General features: G+C 38.5%; 1 protein-coding gene and 1 non-coding gene across 2 annotated transcripts in view; both read right to left on the bottom strand.

Moving 5' to 3' along the window:
- Positions 1-8,515, bottom strand: part of LOC132190803 (uncharacterized) — a 65,275-nt gene that overhangs the window by 29,278 nt on the left and 27,482 nt on the right.
- LOC132168305 (small nucleolar RNA R71) lies at positions 2,589-2,696 on the bottom strand. Its single transcript, XR_009438821.1, has one exon. It is a non-coding gene; the product is annotated as a small nucleolar RNA R71 (small nucleolar RNA).

The raw sequence follows: 8,515 nt of genomic DNA, 5'->3' as shown, positions 1-8,515 counted from the left end.
TCAGTTAAACCAACTTGTGGCTAAATGAGGAATCGCCCCTATAAGCATTTCAGAGTAATGCTTAGGAAGGTGAAATACAATCTGAGAGAAATTATTTACATTGCCATGGTACAAGTAAAATCCTCAAATTAAATACATGGAGCAACTAATCAAAAAAGGCAAACCTAATAACATTATACAAATCCTTAAGCAGGGCCAGAAGTGGTAGTCATACCACTCTTTGCTGCTAGTGGCAAGTGATGAGTGCCAAATATCATATATTTGGCCCCTTAACTTGCATTTGTTAAACCCTTTGTTTTGTTGTTTTCAGATGTTTTTGGTTAGTTTTGGTGTTTTAGTGTTTTGCAGGTCATTGAGAGAAAACTGCAGTTTGAAGGTGAAAATTGCAAAGATTGAAGTCCAGTGGAAGAGCGATCGAGCACACAGTAAGGCGATCTAGTGTATCTGCGCTCTAGCCCATGCAAGGCACGCTCGAGCGCACACTTGCACTGTGGAAGAGCTAACGCATGCTAGTGTGCGCTCGAGTACACCTAGTGTGCGATCGAGCACACCTGCCTGACTTGGCAACGCTGAAGCCCTAGTTTTAAGTTTAAATATCACATTTTATTTTGAAAAGACACGTTGGGAGGCGTCGTTTATAGCCTATTTTCGACTTAGAGTTGTTCTTGAGTTTTTTGGACGTTTTCCTTTGTAAGTTTTATGTTTGTTCTGATTTCAATTGATTTGATTATGTCTTTTATTATCATGAGATGCTAAAACCTTCAACTAAGGTTGAAGATGAAACCTCATCATTGATTAGTTTCATATTCCTCATGTTTTTGTTCGTCAAATTCCGACCCTAATATAAAGTATTTTCATTTCAATCCAATTATGTGACAAAATGGTATTGATTGTTGTTTATAAAATTGTTAAAACGTTGGATATTTGATTTGTTTCATCCAATGGATACATCGAATCTTTTGATTGAAATTAGATATCCATTGTCTTTCATTGTTCAAACTGATACATTGGATCTTTTGATCTCAATTGGATATTCGTTGTCTTTCGTAATAGAGATGGATTCATCGAATCTTTCAGTATAATTTTATAAAAGCAATAGGACATGCTTAGGGTTTAATTTCTTAACGGATGTATGAACAAAACATGAGAGTATAAACTTTGATTTAGTGAGTTGGATTCTGAAAACCTTAGTGCCGTTTTATCATTCCATTTAATCAATTTTAATTTTAGTTTATTTTTATTTTGCACGACAAAATTACTCGAACTTCAGAACTAGGTTAAAATAGGATTAGTTTGAATAGAAATTGATTTACACAACACAATTCCCTATGGATCGACCTTGCACTTGCACACACACTATATTGTACACGACTTTTGCACTTGCGAGTACAATTAAATTTGCAGAGCAAATTTTGGCGCCGTTGCCTGGGAATTGTTGATTTGTGAAATTAATTTTTCGTTAAATTAATTTTGTTTTTTTACTAGTTATAGGTAGCATTTTTTGTTTTATTTTCTTTTTGCAATTTTTGTTCATTTTTATTTTGTTTTATCCAATAGAAAAAAAAAAAAAAAAAAAAGGGAAATGAAAAGTTTGTTTGTTTTAAGTTTGTGGCAGATTTGACGAAATTCAGTTCATGCCAATGCGATCGAGCGTGCCTCACCTGCGCTCAAGCGCACTCGAGCCTATTGCAGCACATTCTGCACACCTGCGCTCGACGTGTCCGTAGTTGCACGCGAGCACACAGTAGACCTACGCTCGAGCGCAAGCCTTTGACTCTCAACCGCACCAGTGCAACTACGATCGATCGCAGCTTACCTGCGCTCCAGCGCACCTCTGTAGCCTGCAGCAACAGACCTGAAGCAACTAAGAACAAAATATATATATATATATTTGCATTTCTTTTGTTTCATTTTTTGTTTGTTGATATTGTGGTTTCTGTTTTGTATTTATTCTCTGTTTTGTTCTTCTTATTTTTGTGTGAATATATATATTTTTTTGTTTAGTTAGTTTATTTTAAAGTTGTTGTTTGGTGTATGCTTGGTCGGAGATCCCTAAGCTTAGATTTGATACCTCTAGATCCCGACTTAGAAAGAACCCTTAGGAGAACTCGGAGAGCACCTGTTGAGATGGGAGATAACATACCCCAAAATGTGGAGCAACCTAGAGTTGAGAATGAGGATGCGAGAGCTGAGAATTTTGAGCAAGCTAGAGCTTGGAATGTGGATTTCACTACATCACTTAAGGATTTGTTCGCATCCGTTGCGACTAATTCCCATTCGTGTATAGTGTTGCCACCAACCAATGCTACCCATTTTGATTTGAAGCCACATGTCATCCAAATCCTACCATCATTCCATGGCCTAGAACTTGAAAATCTTTACGGTCAAGTAAAGAAATTCAAGGACATGTGCGCCACTTTTAAGTTTCAAAACTTTTCTGAAGAGTCTATCTACCTTAGACTATTTCCTTTCTCTTTGCACGATAAAGCCAGGGCATGGTTGGATTCCAACACGCCTGGGTCCATTACATCTTCGGAAAGCTTGTTGAGTAAGTTCTATAACAAGTTTTTCCCAATGTCAAAGGTAAATGAATGCAGAAAGGATATTAGTTCTTTCACTCAGGAGGAGGATGAGAAGTTTTCCGAAAGTTGGGAGAGATTTAAGGAGTTGTTGATAAGATGCCCTCCACATGGATATGAGAAGTGGAGACTCATTCAGTTCTTCTACCAAGGATTGACCCAATCCAACCGTAGTATGATCGAGTCAATGAATGGGGGGCATTCTTAGGTTTGATGGGGGATGAAGAGTATAAGGCATTGGACAAGTTGTCTGACAGCTCACAGCAGTGGGATTTTTTGAGTTGTCGAGATAAATTTGCCTCTATCCCCGAGAAAGGAGGCATCTATGAGGTTAAGGCGGATATTGATTTGAGGTTAAAAATAGATGCCCTCACCAAGAAGGTTGAAGCTCTCGTTGTGGGTCAGTCCATCAATGCTGCAAACACTTTCAATTTTGATTGATGTTCCATCTATGCTAGTCCTATGCACTTAGCACCAAATTGTCCATCTATGCTGGCTTTTGCCGAGTATCCTATGGAACAAGTGCACGCTTTCAACGACTATCGGAAGCAGTCAAATGGACCATACTAAGAGACCTACAATCCAGGGTGGCGGAACCACCCAAATTTCTCATGGAAGCAGAACCAATCGGTAAATTAGGGAGGAGCTCCTCATAATGCTCACAATTAATACCCTCCTGGATTTCTTCTGCCAGCTCAAAATCATGCCTTCCAAGCCCCCACTCAAGTGCCAGTTTCTTCTCCCCAGTCGTCCTTGGAAGACACTATCAAGGAACTCCACTTTCAGACCACGGTCCAGCCCATTGTTAATGATCCCCCTAGGAGTTTTATCCCAAAAGCTCCTTACCCATAAAGATTGAAGGCTCCAAAGAAGAATGCTCAGTATGCTGAAATCCTTGAGGTATTCAAACAAGTTTAGATAAACATTCCATTTTTGGATGTCATCCAGCAAGTGCCTTTTTATGCTAAGTTCCTAAATGATTTGGTCACTGTCAAGAGAAGGACCAACGTCCCAAAGAAAGCATTTTTGACCGAGCAAGTCAACTCCATCCTTCAGTGCAAGCGTCCCATAAAGTATAAGGACCCTGGGTGTCCTACCATTTATTGCATGATAGGAGTCAACCAGATTGAAAGGGCCATATTGGATCTTGGAGCAAGTGTGAATCTCTTGCCCTATTCAGTCTATGTACAATAGGGATTGGGAGAATTGAAGCCCACATCGATGACACTCCAATTGGCTAACAGGTCAGTGAAGAGTGCAAGGGAAATAATTGAGGATGTATTGATCAAGGTAGACAAGTTTTATTTCCCTGTGGACTTTATAGTGATAGACATGAAGCCGGTGCATAATGTTGGGAGCCAAATTCCAGTGATTTTAGGGTGACCTTTCTTAGCCATGGCTAAAGCCCAAATCAACTGCAGAACTGGGGTGATGAAAATTTCTTTTGGGAATATGACCGTGGAGCTTAACATATTTGACACCCATAAGCAGCCACTTGACGATGATGAAGTTCGCAATGTGTGCTTAATTGAAGAGATAACAGATGAGGCGGTAAGTGAGTTAAGCTTGGAGGATCCTGAGGTGGAGAGCTTTACTCAAGATGGAGATGATCTGGGCTTGGATGAGTTGGTTGAGCAAGTTGAGCAGTTTTGGATCCCATTCCTGAGATGCAGCCGGGGTGTGGGGAAACCACTGAGATATCATTCTCCACACCATATTCATCAGCAGTTGAGCCGCTCGAGTTGATTTCTGAGAGCAAATGGGTTAGACCCATTCATGTATGGCCTAGGTGGCCAAGTGTGACTGTGGAGAGGAATAAGGATAACGAGTTGTTCCCAACTCATTTTTAGATAGGATGGCCAGGGTGCATTGATTACAGCAAGTTGAAGGCCATCACAAAGAAATATCACTTTCCTCCCCCCTTCATTGATCCGATGGTGGCATGGTTAGCTGGACATTCTTACTACTGTGTGCTTGATGGTCACTCTAGCTACAACCATGTTACTTTGGACCTCGGAAATCAAGAGAACACCACTCTCACATCTGTCTTTGGTGTGGTTGCCTACTGTCGCATGCTGTTTGGATCATGCAACGCACCTGTTGTAGAAAGTCTGGCTAAAGACTATAAACTTAGCGCTTGTAGGAGGCAACCCGTTGGTACTTTTAGTTTTTGTTGTTATTTGATTTGGTTTTGCTTGTTTTGTTTTTGTTTTTGTTGTGGTTTTCAGGAAATTTGTCTGTTATTCAAGTTTGGGGGAGCGTTCCTCTACGTTACACCAGACTTGCACCACCCATTCGGTATTGTATTTCTGGCCACATTGGGGACAATGTGTCATTTTAATTTGGGGGTAGGGTAGACATTTCTGTCTTTTCTTTTACTTTTTGTCTTTTCTTTTACTTGTTATTTTTGTGTCAAAAAAAAAAAATTATGCTATGTTATTGATTGAGCATAATTACATCATAACTGTGATTAGTCTGTCGTTGGTTGATTTAACATCTTGAACATTGCACGTCATTAGAAATCCGAGTCTTTGATTTATTTGTTGGATTAGAGAAACTTCACTTGTTTGAGTAATTTATCACATGCACATTAGCATAGGGTCTGTGAGGTATGAGAATTGAATTGAGTGTGTGTCTTGAGATTTGTAGGATGATTTGTTGATGAAACCTTGGCTTAAAATAATAATAATAATAATAATAATAATAATAATAATCATTAGTTTGAGTTTCTCATTGAGTAACCGGACCTCTTACCTCACTACGCATTGAGTGTTCGCGTAAAAAGATGAGAAATTCGAGTTGATTGATTATATAGCTAGTTAGGCTTCGTGGCTCATTTTGACTTGAGTCATTAAGCCCTTAGGGATGTTTCTACATCTAGTACCCTAAAACCATCTGGTTTGGGAGTCACTGGCCCAACACTCATTACATAGGTCAATTAGAAGCTTAAGAGAGTCAAGCATTGCACAGCCTATATAAAAAAATTGCACCTTTCGAGTCAAGCCTTGGTTGTTTTCATCTGATGGAATTCCTATGAATTTTGCGGTACACAAGCTTTAATAAAAATTGAAATTTCATGAGGCTATGCTAATCTCACTTTGCATTTATCGGAGCATGTGTTGTCTCAATTTTCCAGCTATGAGTTGAGTGATTGTTGGATGTCCTGATGAGGTGATTGTTGTGTTCATCTTGTTAAACCTGGTCATATGTATGATTCATGTGTTTATGCGGAAATCATTGTTTGTCAATAACATAGTGCCAAAATGTTTGTGGGTATCATTGTTGTTAAATTCTCATGAGACTTCACTCGTCCGATAGGGTTGCCTAGGGGTTTAAAAGGCTTGTTGCATATGCTAAATGCAATCGTTTCTCCCACGACAGGGGACTTATGTTTAATGTTTTGATGTTGTTTTTCATTTTGTTTTGCTAAGAGACTAGCAAAATGTAAGTTTGGGGGTATTTGATGAGTGCCAAATATTGTATATTTGGGCCCCTTAACTTGTATTTGTTAAGCCCTTAGTTTTGTTGTTTTCTGATGTTTTTGGTTAGTTTTGGTGTTTTGCAGGTCATTGAGAGAAAATTACGGTTTGAAGGTGTAAGTTGCAAAGATTGAAGTCCTCTGGAAGAGCGATCGAGCTCACAATAAAGTGATCGAGCACATCTGTGCTCCAGCCAATGCAAGGCACGCTCAAGCGCACACTTACACCGCGCAAGAGCTAACGCATGCCCGAATGCGCTTGAGCGCACCCGTGCTGACCTGGCAGCGCTGAAGCCCTAGTTTTTAGTTTAAATATCACATTTTCTTATGAAAAGACACGTTGGGAGGCGCCATTTAGAGCCTATTTTCGACCTAGAGTTGTTCTTGAGATTTTCGGACATTTTCCTTTGTAAGTTTTATGTTTGTTATGATTTTAATTGATTTGATTATGTCTTTTGTTATCATGAGAGGCTAAAACCTTCAACTAAGGTTGAAGATGAAGCCTTATCATTGATTAGTTTCATATTCCTCATTTTTTGTTCGTCCAATTCCGACCTTAATATAAAGTATTTTCGTTTCAATCCAATTATATGACAAAATTGTATTGATTGTTGTTTATAAAATTGTTAAAACGTGGATATTCGATGTGTTTCATCCAACGGATACATCGAATCTTTTGATTGAAATTGGATATCCATTGTCTTTCGTTGTTCAAACGGATACATTGGATCTTTTGATCTCAATTGGATATTCGTTGTCTTTCGTAATAGAGATGGACTCATTGAATCTTTCAATAGAATTTTATAAAACATGAGAGTATAAACTTTGATTTGGTGAGGTGGATTCTGAAAGCCTTAGTGCCTTTTTATCATTCCATTTAATCAATTTTAATTTTAGTTTATTTTTATTTTGCACGACAAAATTACTCGAACTTCGAAACTAGGTTAAAATATGATTAGTTTAAATAGAAATTGATTTACACAACACAATTCCCTGTGGATCGACCTCGCACTTGCACACATACTATATTGCACACGACTCGTGCGCTTGCGAGTACAATTAAATTTGCACAGCAACAAGCTTCCTAAAATGGTAATAACTTCGTAAGTCTAACGACTTAGCAAGTATACATCACAGTTTTAGTATGATATGGGTTCATTTAAGCATAAATAAATGTGTAGTTTTAGTAAACATTTAAAAGAGGTGTTGTCTCCGTTAATACACCATAAAAGTATTGTTTGGTTAATAAAAGAGTGGTGTACTCCCGGCCGCAAACGCCTAAATATTATAATGCAGGAAAAACTAATGCTTTATAGGTCATAACTCTCATGTATGGTCTACTCGAGATATTACCCCTTCTCAGCAGGGTTGGCGCTGTCCTGAGGGACCTGTAATACAATGCCAGTGCCTCAACCATTGTACGCTACCGTACATAACACTAGTGGCACAACCGAGTCTGACCTCGGGTGGCACACATCACTAATGATGTCCGTCTTGTAATGACGGCCTGTTAAGGCTGTGCTGGCTATAAAACAACCATTACATCCAATGCCCATATAAAACACACATATTTAACCATAGAATGAAGTCTATATAGTAAGCCCATGGCCATTTATACCGCACGTACCGGTGTACCATGTCATACGATGCATCTTATTATTGAATTAATAAAGCAATTACCAAGTAGTTACAAAAATGTAGACATGCTCATATCATACTGGTGGTCAGTCAACTGACATATCCCACGTTTTTAAGAAAAGCTCACTTGAATCCTCTGACATAGCTAAATCTTGCTATAACGAAATACGACATGTCGTCATACATAGTTCTAGAGGACCCTTACGAGTAAGATACTAAGCCCTATCCATTAAAATGATCGCTAGATGTTGTGCAAATACCTACCTAAATTAATAGGCAAATAATTGTACATTTAAACTCGCAAGTGCACAAGGTCAAAACAGTAGCATAGAGTGCAAGTACGAGATCATTTCCACGAGGATTGGTAAATTTTGATTAAAATTAATTTCAGGTTACAAAACAAGATAACAGGTTGATTTTGATTCAATAATGATAAAAGGTAGGGCTTTGATATCCACCACTAATCACACTTAGATAATATAACAATATGCCAATGATCCAATCATATTATGAATACTTAATGTTTGCCAACCTAAGGGTATGGGTGTCTACTCCTTAAGCTATTGATCTCCCTAAGCAACTAATTAGGCATGGGTGTTAACTCTAATTCTTTTCTTTCTTAAAAGATTTAGCTTGGGTGTCTACTAAGTTGTTCTTTAAGAAAGCATAAATCTGTGAAAATTGACAAACAGATAAGGCCTAGGGCATGGGTGTCTACTCCCGGTTCCCCATGTTGATTAACCCAAGAACTCGGGGTGAGATTCTTTCGTTACTCTATTAAACCCAGGACTCGATCATCCAAATTGATTTAATTAATTAA

The sequence above is a fragment of the Corylus avellana genome, chromosome ca1 (genome assembly GCF_901000735.1).
Source record: "Corylus avellana chromosome ca1, CavTom2PMs-1.0".
Classification (NCBI taxonomy): Eukaryota; Viridiplantae; Streptophyta; class Magnoliopsida; order Fagales; family Betulaceae; genus Corylus; species Corylus avellana.
The sequence above is the reverse complement of the archived record's forward strand: the minus strand, read 5'-3'. Positions and strand labels throughout refer to the sequence as shown.